The sequence below is a fragment of the Callorhinus ursinus genome, unplaced genomic scaffold (assembly GCF_003265705.2).
Source record: "Callorhinus ursinus isolate GAN/ISIS: 27379988/994484 unplaced genomic scaffold, GSC_fseal_2.0 scaffold61, whole genome shotgun sequence".
NCBI lineage: Eukaryota > Metazoa > Chordata > Mammalia > Carnivora > Otariidae > Callorhinus > Callorhinus ursinus.
The window spans coordinates 5,827,537-5,847,090 of NW_027397123.1; the positions used below are offsets into that span (position 1 = coordinate 5,827,537).

At 40.2% G+C, this 19,554-nt stretch overlaps 1 long non-coding RNA gene across 1 annotated transcript; it reads right to left on the minus strand.

Moving 5' to 3' along the window:
* Positions 1-9,128: 9,128 nt before the first annotated feature.
* Positions 9,129-16,985, minus strand: LOC141371233 (uncharacterized). Its single transcript, XR_012376020.1, has 2 exons — positions 16,853-16,985; positions 9,129-9,406 (listed from the first exon to the last, which is right to left on the minus strand). It is a non-coding gene; the product is annotated as an uncharacterized lncRNA (long non-coding RNA).
* Positions 16,986-19,554: the final 2,569 nt, after the last annotated feature.

The window sequence follows — 19,554 nt, forward strand, 5'->3', positions numbered from 1 at the left end:
TCTCTCCAATGGCATGGTATACTTACCCATCGTGGAAATGACGCTTCAATGCTGTGCATTTCTGTGTATTCCCCTTTGAACGATGAGTGAAATCTAGACCATCCTGAAAATAGTGAGCTTAGTAGGTGTCATGAAAGATCAGTGTGAGTTTGGGTGCCTTGCCCAAAGCCAGGAAAATACAGCAAATGTTTCCTAAGAATGTCTGTAACCAGAAGACTTGAAAAAACTTTGAAAGTCAAACTATAAGCAAAGAGAAAAGGGATAAAAAGGAAAAAGAAACAATAGGAAGGGATTCTGAAGAACAGATTCTACCAGCCACCTGGAATCTTCTGTGGGACAGTCCCAATTTTAATTGATGGGGTAAACACATACTTATCATAATTGAAGGTATGCATTCAACCCAGTCCACAAGTGTTTGACTCAAAGACCGGCTAAGTTCTGAAACCTGAAGGACTAAAATAAAAGGTGGAAATGGTGTAGAAAAAGGAAATGGAAAATTTTTATAGTTACTCTACTGATTCAGTTTCTTCCATCTCCTTTCCCTAGAATATCTATTTATGTATTCTTTTTAAAAAATGCATGAAATGCAAATAAATCCCTTTGAAAAAAAATTAGAAGAATGCTTCACTTTACAGAACTTTTTCTTACTAAGTATTCATATCAGGACCTCCCATGAAGTAGTCTTTGAACAGAGCATCCACTTAGCACATAGGAGAATCTCACTGTTGTGACCACCACTTGCGAAAGAAGAGTCGAATGTAAGGATGACAACTTTGAGGTTAGAAATAAATTAATAGGGAAGTATAACTCAATTTGCCAAAAGAAAATTACTTGTATGGAGACTCCAAACATTTATTGATGACATAAAGTGAAATAAACTTGGGGAGATTGGGATAAAAATGGATGGTGTGGATTTTTTACTCTTCTGGACATGATCTGTTCTCGAAAGGTCAGACAGGACAGGGAGGCAATATACCAGAAGGTGTTATTATCTTAGGGATTAGTTAGAAACTACTTAACATTTTTAAAATCAAACCCATGTCCGAAGCCACATAAGACAAACTAAGTTCACAAGACACCAAGATGGAAGGTGCTTCCAAGGAGAAGTGCCAGTGGGTCTTTGGGTGAACTCTGCTCATTCTTGTTATCCCTCATTTATTCTTTTGATAAGAGTACAAGATTCTTCTTTGGGGAACTAGACTGGCCTGGCCAAATTAGAGTCATAGTGATTGACTGCACATGCGCATGGACACATGACCCAGGCTAGAGTGAGCAATCAACATTCTCTCCTGGGAATTCAAAAGGGGGACCATGTCTCTTAGGAATTCAAGCGGTGACAGGAGCGACAAGCAGAGAATGGTTGGCGCATCTCATCTGGACAGTAGCAGCACCCTGAATAGACTTAGCAATAGGTTCCTCTTCAGGGTCCCGGAGTTGCCCTGGCTGCTGTCGTTTACAAGGCTGTCCTGTTTTTCCTTGGATTCTATGAGCTCCTCCAAATCTTTTCAGTAGATTGTTTGCTTTAAATCAACCAGACTCAGTTTCTGTTGCTTGTAAACAAGGATCCTGCAGTATTCTGGACTTACACAATGGGAAAATACACAAAGAGGTAACTTAGCCCATCTCCAGATTATCATTTGGCAGAATTAGATATAAATGATCTCAGACAGGTAGAATTTGGCCTACCTATGTGGAAATAGTGTATTCCACACTGTCACCTATTAAGAAGCTGAATGTTAGGCTCAGTTGGTTAAGCGTCCAAATCTTGATCTCAGCTCAGGTCTTGATCTCAGGGTTGTGAGTTTGGGCCCCACATTGGAACTTGTTAAAAACAAACAAACAAACAAAACTGAATGTACCTACCAAGAAGTTCTTCCATTTAAATTCTCGATTTTTGGACTAAATTCATTCAATGCTGTCATCTCATGACATATTTATTAAATTTTAGGGATCAAGAATGGTAAAATGTTGACACAGTGAGGAGTACATGAGTGTTCATTATACTATTTTCTCTACTTTCATCAAGTTTGAAAATCTCTATAAGTTGTTCTTTTTTAAATGCTTATTATGTGTATAAGCATGGTAGTATTGTGGGAAGCACAAGACAAGGTCCTATCTTCAAAGAATGCAAAAGGTAAAAGAATGAACAGAATATTCTTGACCCATGCAGAAAAGCTTTCGCGAACGCAAGCCTAGACTCAGGGTCCCTCAGATACATATGAATATCTTGGAGGGACTTATACTGGCATGAGGAAGCCAGATGAGCACACAAATAATAAAGATGAGTGCATTTTGTAAGGTGAGTATTGGGGCTGTGTGTTAGCTACTCACAAGGCTCCAAATTTTTTATTTATTTTTATTTTTTGAGAGAGATCGAGCACTTGCAAGCGGGGGGAGGGGCAGAGGGAGAGAATCCCAAGCAGACTCCTCGCTGAGCACAGAACCAACCACGGGGCTCGATCTCACGACCCTGAGATCATGACCTGAGCTGAAATCAAGAGTTGGACGCTTAACTGACTGAGTCACCCAGGCACCCCGAAACTCCAGCTTTAATGTTAGAGGATGTGCTACTTATGTTAAACTGATTGAGAATGGTCTTGCTGGTGGGGCTCTGCTCCTGAGGATAAATGGAGTTACAGAAATGGTTTACTAGAACATCTCTGGGCAGGGGTGGTACAGGGGAAGGTGCTCTGAATGGACATATAAGGCCTCGACCAATAAGCCCCTTAGGTTGGGGAATGACATCTCCAAGCACGTGCCTTGGCAAGAGCCGGTGACAGATAATCTGCCTTCTGAGGTGTACGGGTCCTTTTACCTGTAGGCCTCGCATAGCCTAGTGTTAAGAATAAGCATTGTCATCGGATGATGTGGATTTGGATCCTGACTCCCCTCCCTCTCTCCTTTTTTTAATTTTTCAAAAAAATTTTTGATTGTGGTAAAATGCATATAACAAAATTTACCAATTTTGCCCTTTTTAAGTGTGTGATGCAGTAGTGTTAAGCACATTCACATCGCTAGGCATCCAATCTCTGGAAGTTTTTTCATCTTATAAAACGGAAACTCTATACCCATTGAACAATAGCTCTCCACCCCTACCCACCACTGTTCTTCTTTCTGTCTCTCTAAATTTGGCTACTCTAGGTCCCTCATATTGGGGGAACCATACGTCATTTGTCTTTGTGCAACTGGCTTATTTCACTTAGCATGATGGCCTCAGGGTTCATCTAGGTTATAACATGTGTCAGACTTTCCTTCCTTTTTAAGGCTGAGTAATATTCCATTGTATGGCTAGACCACGTTCTGTATACCCATTTACCTATCAATGGATATGTGGCTTGCTTCCACATGTTGGCTATTGTGAATAATGTTGCTGTGAATACGGGTGTAGAAATATCTGAGACCCTGCTTTCAGTTCTTTTGATGCTATCCCCGGAAGTAGAATTGCTGGATCATGTGGTAATTCTATTTTTAATTTTTTGAGGAACCATCATTCTGTTTTTCACAGCAGCTGCAACACCTTACATTCCTACCAGGGATGTGTCAGTGTTCCAATTTCACTACATCCTCGATGACACTTACTGTCTTCCTTTTTTAAAAATGGCCATAGCCACCCAAGTAGGCAAGCTGGGATGTTCTAACACTCACATCTGATTTGGAAAGTGTAAATCTATAAACTGCGGCAGAGGGTTCTGAAAGTAGCCATAGCGGGTGGTCGGGATTGGAGAAGTCTCTGCGGGAGAAGGTCACGGACCAGCTAGTGCCAGAGAACCCGAAAAAGCCAGCAAGAACCATGGCTGCCCAGATGAGGGAAGTGCAGTAGAGCCACACCCAGAAAACCGTGCTTGGCTAGGGCTGCTTTCTACCACAAGTATATAGGGAAAAGGCTGACAGAGTGTAAAGAGGAACCAAAGTTATTAAAAGAATGGAGGAATTGGTCCATAGCAAAGACGAAAGCTCCAAGGGGTAGTTTGGGTCACTGGTGTCCACTGTTTACAAATACACAATGGGCAAAACCAGCACGGGAATTCTTTCTTGAAGAAAAGAAAGGCGTTAAGGAGGGGAAAATATCCTAGTAAGATCACAAAGACTTAAAAAAGAAGAATCTGGGTTTAATATTAGACAAAAATACTAAGATAAAGCCATATCAGAAAGTGAGGAAGTGCTATTTTTGGAAATCCCTCTGCTGAAAGTAGCTTTGTCTTATTGAAGGGAAAGTTCAGTCTTTCTACAGGTCAGTCAAATCACTGAAGAATATTCCATCTCTGGCTTCTTGAATATATATATGTATATATATATTATATATAAGTATATAAACATATATACTTATATATAAATATTAAAAAGTATATAAATATATATTTAAATATATAGATATTTTATATATATATATTTTTTTAACTTTGTCATTCAAAGCAAACATTTCCCTGTTCCAAACTGAGTTCAGAAAACTCTCAAATTCCGAATTCAGCATGTCTGAAATCGAGCTCTTACGTTTCCTCCCTTCCCACACTAGGTCTTTAAAAACTTCCGCTGGCTGATCAAAAGGAATGAGATCTTGCCATTTGCAACGACGTGGATGGAACTGGAGGGTGTTATGCTGAGTGAAATAAGTCAATCAGAGAAAGACATGTATCATATGACCTCACTGATATGAGGAATTCTTAATCTCAGGAACAAACTGAGGGTTGCTGGAGTGGTGGGGGGGTGGGAGGGATGGGGTGGCTGGGTGATAGACATTGGGGAGGGTATGTGCTACGGTGAGCGCTGTGAATTGTGCAAGACTGTTGAATCACAGATCTGTACTTCTGAAACAAATAACGCAACATATTTTAAGAAAAAAGAAAAAGAAGAAGATAGCAGGAGGGGAAGAATGAAGGGGAGTAAGTCGGAGGGGGAGATGAACCATGAGAGACGATGGACTCTGAAAAACAAACTGAGGGTTCTAGAGGGGAGGAGGGTAGGGGGATGGGTTAGCCTGGTGATGGGTATTAAAGAGGGCACATTCTGCATGGAGCACTGGGTGTTATGCACAAACAATGAATCATGGAACACTACACCAAAACAAATGATGTAATATATGGTGATTAACATAACAATAAAAAATTAAAAAAAAAAAAAACCTTCCGCTGGCTGCAAGGCTTTCCCTGCCGGGTAAGGTGGGTAGAGTCGCCTCTGCTCCTCCTCCTCCTCACTTACCCAGTTGGGTGGTTTCTTCCAAATGGCTTCCCGAATCTGCCTCCTGCCTTCCTTCTCTGCTGCCCCAGATCTAATCCTCGCCAACCCTGATCTATATAGAGTGGCAGTGACTTCCCCTCCCATGAAGACTCCCCTCTAGTCTCCACCCTCACCCCCTCCACCTCCATACCCACCTCCAGCACTCCCAAGCCCCAAACCCATCCACCACTCACAACTTCCCAAAGAATAGCTTGAAACCTTAAGATGGCCGTCAAGGCGAATTAACCTTTGCCCCCTAAACCACCATCACTTCCAGGACTCACCACATGTGTTTTTTAAAAATTACATTATTGGCAAAACAATATTCTGATAGCAACAGACATTCAGGGCAAAATCTCCCACAATCCCGTCAGCTATCTAAATCAATATTTCTACACATTCTTGTCCATATGCTTAGTCCATGTTGGCGGATTCATAGTCATGTCGATAGAATTTTTTATCTTCCTGTTTTACTTAACGTGAACAATTGTGAACAATTTTCCATTTTGTTACAACCTTTTTCTAATCTGCCCTTAGATTTCTGATATTGCAAACAGTTGCTAAAACGCCACCTTGGGGTAAATATACTTCCAGGCTGGTAATTTTATACCTATAAGATAGATTCTTAGTAGTGTCATTTCTGGGTCAAAAGGGACATGCAAGTTAATTTTAATAGACGCTGCCAGATTATTTCCCCAGAGCATTGCTGCAATTCATGTTTCTACCAACAATGTGCGAGAGAATCTGGTTTCATACATTCTCACCAGCCACTCTTTTATTTGTCCCTACCTCATGAGCTTAGAGAAAAGAAGAGTACCTCAGTTTCTTCACATGCTTATTGGCTCTTTGAATTTCTCTTTCTGTGAAAAGCCTGCTAAATCCCTTGCTCATTTTTCTATTGGATTCTTTGTGTTTTTCCTCCCAAGTTGAGGATCTTCGCATGTGGTGGATCTTCACTTTTCATCCACCCTGTGCATTCCAAGGCCTTTTACAGCATAGATCTCTCCGGCCCCTTTTCATCCTAAGTCAGAAAGCTAAATACCCGTCATCATATCACCGGAGGATTAATCCAATTTGCTGCATCCTTGGGCGCCTTGCTCCATTGTCCATCTCCTCCTCACCGGGCAAATTCCCTGCAAAATGGAGTGATGCGTAAGTACCTGTGCTGGTGTGAAAGGCTGGAGGTAAAAAAGCCAGGGTTTCTGAATGAATGAAGGGGTGAGGGTGAGGCTGCCGAATGACATCACATGCCATTAGAGGGATGGAGAAGAGCTGGACCAGGCAGGAACTTGTAGGATTTATTTTAGGTGCAAGGGGAAGCTGTGAGCTGGATTGTGTTTTGGGGAGGATGTCTGTAGCCGCTGGATGGAAGATGCATTGTAAGGAAGCAGGACCGGAAGCAAGGAGCCCAGCTGGGGGGATGTTGTGGTCCGGGTGAGAGTCAGTGGTTTGGACTAGGGTAGTGGCCCTGGGCATGAGGAGAGCCTGATACGTTCATGTTGAGTCATAATGAAGGGTAATACGGTCAATAGATTACGCTAAGAGATCAGACATGGAGCAGCAAGAGAAAAGGAGCTGTAGGGATTGACTCCTGGGACTTGGGCTTGAGTAAGTGGAGAGAAGAAGCAGATCGGGTGGGGCAATCAGAGGGAAGACAAGGTCCAGTCTTAGACCGGCCAACTCTGAGATGCACGGACAGGTGAGATGTTAGAGGATGGAGCTCAGACTTGGCGGCAGGCTGGAGGCACAGATCTGCAACTAAACAGCAAATCGATGGTATTTAATGCCAGGGGAGAGGGTGAGGTCCCCCAGGACAAGAGCACAGAGAAAGAAGATGGGGTGGCTCTGCCTGAACCAGCCAAGTGGAAGCTCGAAGTGACACAGCATCACTTCCGTCAAAGGAGGAGCCAATAGAGGAGATGGAGAAGGAGCAGATGGAAGCTGAAAGAAGAAAGTGTTCCAACACGAGCGGGTGGAGATGCTGCCGGGGAGGGAAAGCAGGTGAGGGCCAAGGGCTGACTGCAGAGTCCAGCTGGAAGGCACCTGCCCAGAGCAGTTTCAGGAACACACCTGCGCTGTGGGGAGTACACTGGACTGCGTGGGCAAACTGATGAAAGGTGAGGAAGTAGAGTTGACGCATGGAGACAACTCTGTCAAGAGACTCGGCTGTGAATAAAGAGTTGAGAAATATGGAGGTGGGTGGAGAGGGTGTGGAGTTGAGAGAGAGGCACCTGATTTCCTTAGGTGGGGAGAGGAGCCCATGGTTGAATGCTCATGGACGGGCCCCTGGGTGGTGGGGGGAGAACAATGGGTCCAGAGCAGGAGGAAAGGCCTGGACCTGGGCCAGGAGGAAACCACCTGCCTGGTCACAATGGAGGGGAGGTGGGTGAGACAGGCAGGTGAGGGGGTCCTATCTGGTGGGACTAGAGTCGGGTGTTGGCGCAGTTTAGACACAGGAAGGGGAGCATGAGGGGAATGGGGGGTTTTCATAAAGAAGAATTTATAGAGCAGAAGAAAAGACATGGTCCTTAGGTTGCTAAGAAGAGTGAAGAAAGAGCCCATCTCATGAAATTCAGAATACCGAAAATAAAGAGAAAATCCTTCAAAACAGAGCCGGGGGAGAGGGATTACCGGAGTCCCCACACTGGAGTGACCATTGTGTTAGCCTTGTGTCTCCCCGGGTACACTGGTCACTATGACGCCATGGAACACTGCATAGATGGTTCTGGAAAAATTTGTTTTAAAACCCAGAACTCTGTACCAGGTCTGAGTAGCACCCAAATGGAAGACACAAAATAAAGTCATCTTTAAGTCATCCAAAGATTCAGAAAGTTACTCCCAGACAGTCCTGAACATTTGCTAAAAGGTGAATTCCAGCAAGTCAGAAAATGAATCCACAAGAAAGATACGCTATACTAAGATCAGTGTCAAGCAAAGAATCGGAGGTAGAGGGGGTGCTTATAATTAAATATAAATAATTTTTTAAATTTTTTAGAAAGGTTTTATTTATTTATTTGAGAGAGGGAACACAAGCAGGGGGAGTGGGAGAAGCAGACTCCACAATGAGGAGGGAGCCCGATGCGGGACTTGATGCCAGGACCCTGGGAACATGACCTGAGCCGAAGGCAGACTCTTAACAGCCTGAGGCACCCAGGCGCCCGTAATTAAATATGAATAATTGCTGGCTATTTTTTTTTTAAGACCGTCTGAAACTCAAGCTCAGATCAGTTAACCTGAAAGATGGGGGGAAGAGAGGGAGGAAGGAAGTGAAAGCTCAGTTCTTCATCTTGTTCAGGGGAGGATACACATACTGATAGAAAATGTGAGTGAAAAATGTAATCGTAATCCTAGAAGAAGAGATGATGTATAAATTCTATATATTTCTAATTCCCAGAGGGAAAAGAATGAGATGAAGAGGGGCGCCTGGGTGGCTCAGTCGTTAAGCGTCTGCCTTCAGCTCAGGTCATGATCCCAGGGTCCTGGGATCGAGCCCCCTATCAGGCTCCCTGCTGAGGGGAGAGCCTGCTTCTCCCTCTCCCACTCCCCCTGCTTGTGTTCCCTCTCTCGCTGTCTGTCAAATTAAAAACAAAAAAATCTAGAATGAGATGAAGAACATTCTATTAACTCAAAGCAAGAGAAAGATTTTTTAATGAGAAAAAGATAAAAAATATATATATTTCTATTCAGAAATAGAAAGAGAAAACCCAAAAGAAGATGGTATAAACAGTTCTAAACATATCTCCTTGAGGAAAGTAGATGAGTGACTTATTAGAAAAACATAAGAAAATTTCTGAGCCAGCTTGCCTTCTCTTCTCCACCCCAGTTGGGTGGTATTGAGGAACACCTCTAAAACTCTCTTTATTAGTAAATATACCAGTTACTAAGGCTCCATAATAAATTACTCCAAAACTTAGTGGTGGGAAACAACCATTTATTTTGCTCGTAGCTTCTGTGAAGCAGGCATTGGGATAGGATACAGTGGAGATTGCCCATCTTTGCTCCCGGTGTTCGGTCCTCAGTTTGAAGACTCCAAAGCTGGGTTGGCAGTTGGTGCTGGCTGTGGCCTGGGAGCCCCCTGCCTTGCCCCTCATGTGGGCCTCTCCACGTGGCCTGGGCTTCCTCACAACATGGGGACTGAGTTCTAAGAGAAGCATCCTAACAGGAAAACAGCCAAGGACCTCGGGATCATGACCTGAGCAGAAGGCAGATGCTTCACCGACTGAGCCACCCAGGTGCCCTTTGTATAAACAAACTTTAAAACTTTAATTTTGTAGCAAAACAAAGGTAACATACAGTTAGCTATACAGACAGACATTTAAACAACATTAGTTTTAGTGATTTATCATTAACAAACTCTTTGTGAGGTTTTGCAAGTTTCCTTTTTTCTGGTTCTCCGATCAGGCAAATGGATGAGAACTACAATCAAGAAAATCTAACACTTTGCTATTTACAAGAGATAGGGACAAAACAAAATCCAAGGATAAACAAAAAGGATAAAAAATGTTTTAAAGGGTTGTAAAAAAAATATGCCAGATATCTTAAGAAAAATAGAATGAAAACATTGTGGAATCCAAATTCATTAACCTTACAAGTAATCAGGAAAACAGAAGTTAAAACAACAATGAGATATCAAACAAATAAAATTTAAAAGTACTAACAATGTCTGTGGTTTGCATGGGTGTAGGGAAGGATATATATATATATTCACTACTGGTGGGCAGGTGAAATTTTACTGCTTTTTTAGAGGACAATTGACAGTGTCTGCCAAATTTTAGGCCCTATCCCCTTCAACCCAACAATTCCCCTATTACGTATTCAGCTTACCTACATCTTTACTGATGCAATACTTTGTAAATATAATCTGCAGTGTTTCTGTAAAAGGAAGATCTGTACATAATGACACAGAAGGATTTCCAAAACACAGTGTTAAATGAAAAAAAGCAAGCAGCAGAACAATACATACAGCATGAGTCCTCCTATTTTTTAAATTCCAGAACTAAGTTATGAATCTACATCTTGTTTATGTTCATGCATATGCACATACAAAGAAAAATGTGAAGAAAGATTTTCATTAAGCTGCTAACAGCGACTTCCTCTCAGGACTGAAGTAGGATTAGAATTTGGGGATAGGTGGCAATTTAGTGTTTTGTCCCTTTACATCCTGCTCTATGTTGAGTGTCTTAAGTGTGAAATATACATATATTAGCTGTATAATTTTTTAAAAAATTAAAAATAAAATGAACCTTTTCCCTGTTTTGCAATTTTATTCGTAACTGCTTTAGTGAGATGTAATTTGCATACCATACAATTCACCCATTTAAAATGTACAATTTGGGGCGCCTGGGTGGCTCAGTCATTAGGCGTCTGCTTTCGGCTCGGGTTATGGTCCTGGGGTCCTGGGATCGAGCCCCACATCGGGCTCCCTGCTCAGCAGGAAGCCTGCTTCTCCCTCTCCCACTCCCCCTGCGTGTGTTCCCTCTCTCGCTGTGTCTCTATAAAATAAATAAAATCTTAAAAAAAATAAAATGTATAATTTGATGATTCTTATATTCACAGAGTTGTTCCACCATCCTCGCGATTACAGAACATTTTCTAAAGCCTCAAGAAAAGCCACATACCCTTTAGCTACCACCCCCATCCCCACCCTCCCATCTTCCCAGTCCTAGGTAACCACTAATTCATTTTGTGTCTCCATAGATTTGCCTATTCTGCACACTTCATATAAATGGAATCATATAATATGTGGTCTCTTGTAACTGGCTTCTCTCCCTTAGTATAATGTTTTTGTTTTTGTTTTTAAGATTTTATTTATTTATTTGCGAGAGAGAGAGAGCACAGAGGGAGAGTGAGGGGGAGAAGCAGATTCCCCACAGAGCAGAGAGCCTGACACAGGACTCAATCCCAGGACCCGGAGATCAGGACCTGAGCTGAAGGCAGATGCTTAACTGACTGAGCTACTCAGGCGCTCCCAGTGTAATGTTTTCAAAGTTCATCTATACTGTAGCATGTTGCAATACTTCATTCTTTTCATGGCCAAATAATATTCCATCGTACGGATAGACCACATTTTGTTTATCAATTCAGCAGGTGGTGAGCATTTTGGTTGGTTCTACCTTTGGGCTATTACAGATAATGCCACTATAAACATTCGTGTACAAGTTTTTGTGTGGACATATGTTTTTATTTCTCTTAAGTATATACCAAAGTGTGGAGTTGCTGGGTCAAATGGTAGACCTATGTTTAACTTTATGAAGAACTGCCAGACTTTTCTCATGTGGCTGCATCATTTTACACACACACACACACCAGCAGTGTACAAGTGTTCCAGCTTCTCAACATCCTCACTAACAGGGGCACCTGGGTGGCTCAGTTGGTTAAGAGTCTGCCTTTGGCTCAGGTCATGATCCCAGTGTCCTGGGATCGAGTCCCGCACGTGGCTCCGTGCTCAGCAGGCAGTCTGCTTCTCCCTCTTCCTCTGCCCCTCCCCCTGCTCACGCGCGCTCTCTCTCAAATAAATAAAATCTTTAAAAAAATATTCTTGCTAACACTTATTATCTGCCTTTTTGATTATAGCCATCTTAATGTTTTTAAGATCTGATTTCTCATCGAGGTTTTTATTTGTATTTCTCTGGTAATTAATAATATTGAACATCTTTTCATGTACACATTGGCCATTTGTGTACCTTATATAGAGGAATGTTTATTCAGTTCACTAGCCCATTTTTAATGTATTAATTTATTGAGTTCTAAGAGGTTTTTTTTTATGTATTCTAGATACAAGTCCCTTATCAGATATATGATTTGCACATATTTTCTCCATCATGTAGGTTGTCTTTTCACTTTTTTTTTTAAAGATTTTATTTATTTATTTGACAGAAAGAGAGACAGCAAGAGAGGGAATACAAGCAGGGGGAGTGGGAGAGGGAGAAGCAGGCTTCCCGCGGAGCAGGGAGCCCGATGCGGGGCTTGATTCCAGGACCCTGGGATCATAACCTGAGCCGAAGGCAGACGCTTAACGACTGAGCCGCCCAGGCACCCCTCTTTTCACTTTCTTAATAGTATCATTTAAAGCACAATTTTTAAAACTTTGATGAAATCAAATTTATCAATTTTTTATTTTGTTGTTTGTGCTTTTAGTGTCATATCTGAGAACTCATTGCCTAATCCAAGGTCATGAAGATTCACCCCTGTGTTTTGTTTTCCTTTTTTATAGTTTTTGCTCTTTCATTTAAGTGTTGGATCTGTTCTGAGTTAATATTTGTATATGGTATGAGGTTGGGGTATAACTTCATTCTTTTGCATATAGATATCCAACTGTCCCACCATTTGTTGAAGAGACTATTCTTTCCCCCACTGAATAGTCTTGCCACCCTTGTCAAAAAATCAATTGTCCATAGATACATGGGCTAATTACTGGGCTCTCAATTTTATTTTATTGATCTACCAATCCTCATGCCAGGACCACACTGTCTCAGTTACTTTTGCTTTACAGTAAGTTTTGAAATCAGACAGTATAAGTCTTCCAAATATTATTTTTCTTTTCAAGATTGTTTTGGCTACTCTCGGTTCCTTAAGTTTCATATAAATTTTAGGATCAGTGCATCAACTTCTACAAAGAGGCCAGCTGAGATTCTGATAGGGGTTGTATTGAATAAAACAAACTTTAAATGGTATAATAATTACTATGTTGTTATTACTATTTTATGGGAAATGGGAATAAAGTAGCATTCACCAAGAGGCTTCATAACACAACTTTGAGAGTTAATAGATGTCAGTGTGTGTCATCATCTGGATCCAGAAATGCCAAATTCTTACGGTATTGCTTCTGAAGGAAACTTTCAAAACAATACTTTCTTCTCCATCGATGTTCTCCTCTCCCAGTTTAGGCCCCTAGCATTTCTAGTCTGCATTACTGAAGGATCATCCAGAAGTCACTCCGCCCTTAACTCTGGTCCCCTCTAAACCATCCTCCAATTTGAAGTCAGAATCATCTGTCTGAAACTCAAATGTGATCCTCACGATCCTCTCTCCTCCTTTTTTTTTTTCTTCTTGGTTCTCTCCTTTTTGAAAAACACCTCAGTGACTATCCATGGCCATCAAGATAAAGCTCAAATGCCTTAACATACTTATAAGGCTCTTCTAAGTCTGGCTTCTGCTCATCTGCTGCTTATCTTGTATCCCTCCTCAGTAACACCAACCCAACTCTATATTTCAGGCATGCCAAAAATCTATGGTCCCAGAATACACCAGGTGCTCTTACACCTCCCTGCACTGGCACACACATGACCTTTGTCTGGAATGCCTTTCCCTCTCATCTCTCTGGAAATCTATGATGATGGTGATGATGATGCTAGAACAGGCATGTATTTTGGTATTAAAATTTAAACCACAAGAAGTATATAAAACTGAAAGTAAAAAAATCTCCCACCCTCAACCTCCAGTCGCATCCTTTTGTTCTATCAAGTTTTACTTTATGTATTTTGAGGCTCTATTTTCAGGTGCATAATGTATTGACCTTTATATCATATGGAACATCTTTTCTGATCACACTCTTTGCCTTTAATACTATTTTATTGATGTTTTTATAATCACTCTAACCTTCTTATGTTTAAGGTTTTTACATGATATATCTTTTCCCATCCATTGATTTTTCAACCTGTTTGAGTCTTTATGTTTGAAGTACATTACTTCTAGACAGCATATAATTGGGCCTTGCATTTTTATCCATTCTGACAGCCTCTGCCTTTTAATTAGAATACTAATCCTTTTTATTTAATATAATTATTTATATAGTTATATTTAGGCCTATAATTTTACTATTTGTTTTCTGTTTACCCCTTCTGTTTCTTTTCCTGTTTCTGTTCCTTCCTTTTGAGTAACTGAATATATTTTAGAATTCCATTTTCACTTGTTTCATAGCTATATCTCTTTGCTGTTTTTTAGTTATTGTTCTAGGATTACAATATATATCCTTAATTTTTCATAGTCTGCTAAGAGTTTATATTGCACCACTCCACATAAAATGTAGAAAGCTTGCAATCATATAGGTCCATTTATAGCCCCTAAACTTTATACTCTAATTGTAATAATTATTACATCCACATACATTATAAACGCCATAATACCGTGTTACATTTTTTTCGCTTTAAACAATTATTTATATTTTAAAGAAACTGAGGACAAAAACTATATTTTATAGTTCTCCACATATTTACCATTTCCAATGATGTTCATTTCATCTTACAGATCTGGGTTTCCAACTGGTTTCACTTTCCTTCAGGGTGACAAACTTTCTTTAGCATTTCTTGTAGTACAGGTCTGCTGCTGACAAATTCTCTTAGCTTTTCTTTAATCTAAAAATATCTTTATTTCACCTTTATTCTTGAAGGATATATTCACTGGATATAGATTTCTGGGTTAACTTTTTTTTGCCTACCAGTACTTTAAAGATATTGTTCGACTGCCTTCCATACTCCTTTATTTCTGAAAGAAGTCCCAGGTTATTTGAATGTTTGTTCCCCTGTATGAAATGTGTCGTCTTATCTGACTATTTTCAAGATTTTGTTTCCATCCAGTTTTCAGCAATCTGACTACAATGTCCTAGGTATGTCGTTGTTTTTAAGATCCCGCTTTGGAGTTTTCTGAGCTTTTTGAATCTGGAAATTTATGCCTTTATCAAATCTAGCCATTTCTTTAAACTATTTATTCAAACATTTTCTGTCCCCTTTTTTTCTCTCCTTCTACGACTCCAATTACATGGATGTCAAATCCTCTGGTATTGTCCCACAGGTCTTTGAGGCACTGCTCATTTTTTCCCAGTCTTTTTTAAAAATGTGATCTTCAGGATGGATAACTTCTATTGAGTTTTCTTTAATTCCACTGAATATTTCCTTTGTCATTTCTTTTCTCCTCTTAAAGCCATCAAGTGGATTTTAACATTTCTGATGTTGAAATTTTCACTTCTAATATTGGCTTTTTTATTTCTAGAATTTCTATTTGGTCTTTCTTTATAACTTATATTCTATTGAGATTTTCTATTATTCTATTTATGGGCAAACATGTTTCCTATATATCCTTGGGCATAGTTATAATAGCCACCTTAAAATATTTGTCTGTTATTCCAGGGGTGACTGGATGGCTCAGTTGGGTAAGCCTCCACCTCTTGATCTCAGCTCAGGTCTTGATCTCAGGGTTTTGAGTTCAAGCCCTGTGCTGGGAGTGGAGCCTATTTAAAAAATAAATAAATAAAAACAATAAGTAATAAATATAAAAATAAAATCCTTGTCTGCTATTCCAGTATCTGAAATATGTTGGAGGTGGTTTCCATTGGTTGTCTTTTTTTTTTTTAATGAGCGATGTTTTCTTGTTTTTTGGTATGTTAGAGAATTTTGATTATATCTTAGACATTGCGAATGACACGTTGTAGAATCGCTGGATTCTGTTATGTTCCTCTGAAAAAAAATTGATTTAGATTTTAGCTTGTGGTAAATTTGACTAAATTCACACTAAATTTTGTCTCCCCTGTGGTGGGTGGCCTTAGCTGGCTGCTTGGTGTCTGTCCCATGCATGTGGAGCTTAGGAGTCAATCAGAGATTTGGGTAGAGTTTATGCACAGAATTTGGGCACCACCCCTCTTTTCTTGGATCCCTTTCCCCACTTTCCAGTGACAGTTGTTGTCCTAAACTGTGTTCTCAGGTTCATCAAGCTAATAATATTGCAGGTTTCCTATCAGAACTTAGCTGCCCTGCATGCATATACTGGGACCTGCCTTCAAGCTTCCTTAAAAGAAAGAAACTCTCTCTGTGATGTTCTTTTCTTCTAAGTGTCAACCTTCCTGCAGCATCTGCCTGCTTTTTTCATTCTCTAGTATCTCCAGTAGTTGATTTCTTATCTCCAGTAGTTGATTTTTAGATTTTGTCCAGAGCTTATAGTTGGATATATCTTTTTATTTTTGTTGACTGATTCTAAAGAGGTCCATGGCCAGGAAAAAAAAAAAAATGCTAGGAATCCCTGATCTTATTGTGAAAGGGATTTTGATTTTTAGTACTTATAATAAGAAATTTCCTAACATCCCACATTAGTCTGATTTTGTACCCTTACTGGGAAAGTTCATCCTCAACAGTTAAGTGCTCTTAATGGCTTATTGTATAACTCCTCTGTCAGGCAAAGATGGCTTTATTGCCCCATTTTAGAGATGATAAAACTGAGCAATAAAGGTTAAGCTGCTTGTCAAAGTCACTGTGCATGAATGGCATTCAAACCAGCCACTTATTCCACATTGTCTTTCTTCATCTGGCTATGAGACATGGCTTGGAAAGAGGGCAGGGTACCAGGATCAAGCCATAGCTGGAAGAGAGAAGGTGGAAAGAGCCATCTGCGACTTTGATCTTGGCCCAGTTCTCATTAGTCATCCAAGACAGAGACTTATCCCAGCTGGGCATAACCAATAGAATCCATGCTAACTAGCTAAAGAGAATGAAATTAGAGTTCAAGAAAATGTTAGGAAGTTGGCCACATCTCTAGTAGGACCAGAGGATCCAGAATAGAAGCTGTGTGGTCAGCTTCCATGCCCACTGCCCCCCAGACACTCTTGGTCACCCTCCCAGAGTGAGGTCCAGCAGCACCCGTTCCTTCATACCCCTCAGTCATGCCAGTGGCTCTCATCAGTGTGTACGTTGTCAACTCTTCTTCACAGGCTTCATCCCAGCTGTGAGAGGGCGGTTCTGGCTTCTGCGTGGGGAGGTGGGACATCCCCGGATGTTGGAAGGGTGTTCAAATGGTGCTGGGCAACCAAAGAATTCAATCAATGTGCACATTCCATGTCAGTGAGCCATTGGGCAGATCCCGTGTGACCTGCTTTTCTTATAATAATTTCTCCCAGTAAGAGGCCAGAACAACCCCTTTCTATGCTGCCTGACTTTGAGTTTCCCTCGTTTAGAGAAAAGCCAAACTCTGTAAGCAGACAGTTTTATAGGAGCATGACTCATGCTGGTTTTTGTTTAACTGTTATTGCACCTTGACTATGATAAAATGACTGCATTTGGAATGTAAGCTGGATTTTCTGATCAATTATAATAAAAATCAAATTCTAAAGATATACTTGTTGAAACTCTCCATTTGTTCAGGGTCACCTCCAATTATTGACCAACTGGACAAGGCCTGGTAACAGCATTCCCCTGGTTCCCAAGACTCTGCGCTGGGATCTGGGCCGCGGGGGGTTATCTAGCCAAAAGGGAGTGTCTGGACAGCTTAGTGGGTCCTGTGCTTTCCAAGTGACCTTTGGAATTTTGACTGAAAATGGCAGAGACAGAACCAATTGGAGGGATAGGAAGGTATAACCCGGCCCCGCCCGCAGTCCCTGAAACTGCTTAAATCAATATGGACAGGAAGCTCAGTCCCATATTTGGGGTAAATGAGTTCATGTTGCATGAAAGAATTTTACTATAACTGATTGGTTTATAGATTTTCTTGGGGGGAAAAGAGCTCTTGTTTGAGAGTTCTTGTTTAGTTCTGTTCAATTATGTAAAAGCTAAATTAAACTCCCTTCTTATTATCCCAAAACTAATGTTTTTGGGGAATATTCAGCAATCGTGTTTTGCAATTTTTGGAGCAATCCCAATTCCTTATTATGTAATTATTGTTTAATTTTTTTATATATCCTAATGTATAATAAAAATTTCTCACCCACTTGCAATTCCTTCTCTAGTTTCCCTGTTTACGTGTCCTTCCTGAGATGTTCTAGGCCGAGATAAGCATGTAGGTAGGCCCTCCCCCTTCTTTTTACACAAATGGAGACATACCCATTCTCTGCGCTATATATGTAAATGTATATATTCATATTCATATGTGTGTATGTGTATTTTATATGGATCTATTATGTACGCCTATATGTATTTTATGTATATGTATTATATGTATGTATAAATGAATGTATCAGAGTTTTCCCATATGTGTTCATATAGATTTTCATCTTTTTTAACAGAGACACAGAGGATAATTAACCAGCTGTCTGTGGTAACTTAACCAGTCTCCTATTATTTTTTTTTTTTAAGATTTATTTATTTTAGAGAAAGAGGGAGAAAGAGAGGAGCATGAGCAGGGAGAGGGGTATGGGGAGAGGGAGAGAAATCCTCAAGCAGACTTTCCACTGAGTGCAGAGCCCTGACATGGGGCTGGATCCCAGAACCCTGAGATCATGACCTGACCTGAAATCAAGAGTTGGACGCTTAACCGACTGAGCCACCCAGGGGCCCCTACCCTAACCAGTCTCCTATTAATAGACATATATTCTGTTGTTTCCAGCCTTTTGCAATTATGAAGTGTTTTGGGCAATATCCATGTAGGTACATATGAGAATTTATGGGATTAAATTTCTATAAGTGGAATTGTTAAGTGAAAGGAAATGACACTTTCAAATTAGATAGGCATTTTTAAACCGTCCTCCAAAGAGGTTGGATCAATATATCATCCTACGTGTTTGTTCCATGTATCTGCACAGCACATTATCAAGCGTTTTCCTAAAATACTAAAAAATTAGTATTTTTAAACACATTTAAAATGCATTTGCTGTTTTTTTATTTATAAACTCTCTGTATATGCCCATTTTCTTTTGGATTGGGGATTCTTCATCACATGGATTTATAGAAGTTCTTTATATACAAATACGTGTGCTTTTCTCATTTAAGATAAAGCTGACTTGTAAAAAATAGAACTAAATGTGATTTGGGGTCTGTGACTAGGTATGGTTCTCCGTATGAGCAAAGTCACAGATCAGACCATAATTTATGCTTAGAGCACATGTCCGGATTTCTCAATTTGGAAAATAGAGCCATTAAAAAGCATTTTGAAGTTATTTACAAAACTCTGCAATCCATTATGGCATTATATATTTGTAGAGCAAATTAAGATGACTTTAAAATATTTTATAGTTTATAAAACTATAAAAATTATAAAACTGTAAAATTAAGGTGACTTAAAATATTTTTATAGTTTATAAAACTATAAAAGTAATAAATATATACTCCTCTGTTTAAAAAGTCCCATATATACCAGTGTATAAACAAAAAAGAACAAGTTCTCTCCCGTGTCCTACTAAGGCAACACCACTGTTAACAGCTTGGTGTGTATTTCTCCTAAGGTCTTCCTCCTTTCTGTACACTGACTACATATGGATATTTAAATAATTTTCCCCCCAGAGAAGGGGAAGCTGCATGCTGTCCCCCACCTTGCTTTTTTTCAGGTAAGGATTAATTCTGGGTGTCAACAAGGGTAATCTTTGCAACTTCTTTTTTAACTCTGGAAGCTGATAGTACATTACCGCAGCCTGAGCAGGACCTGATC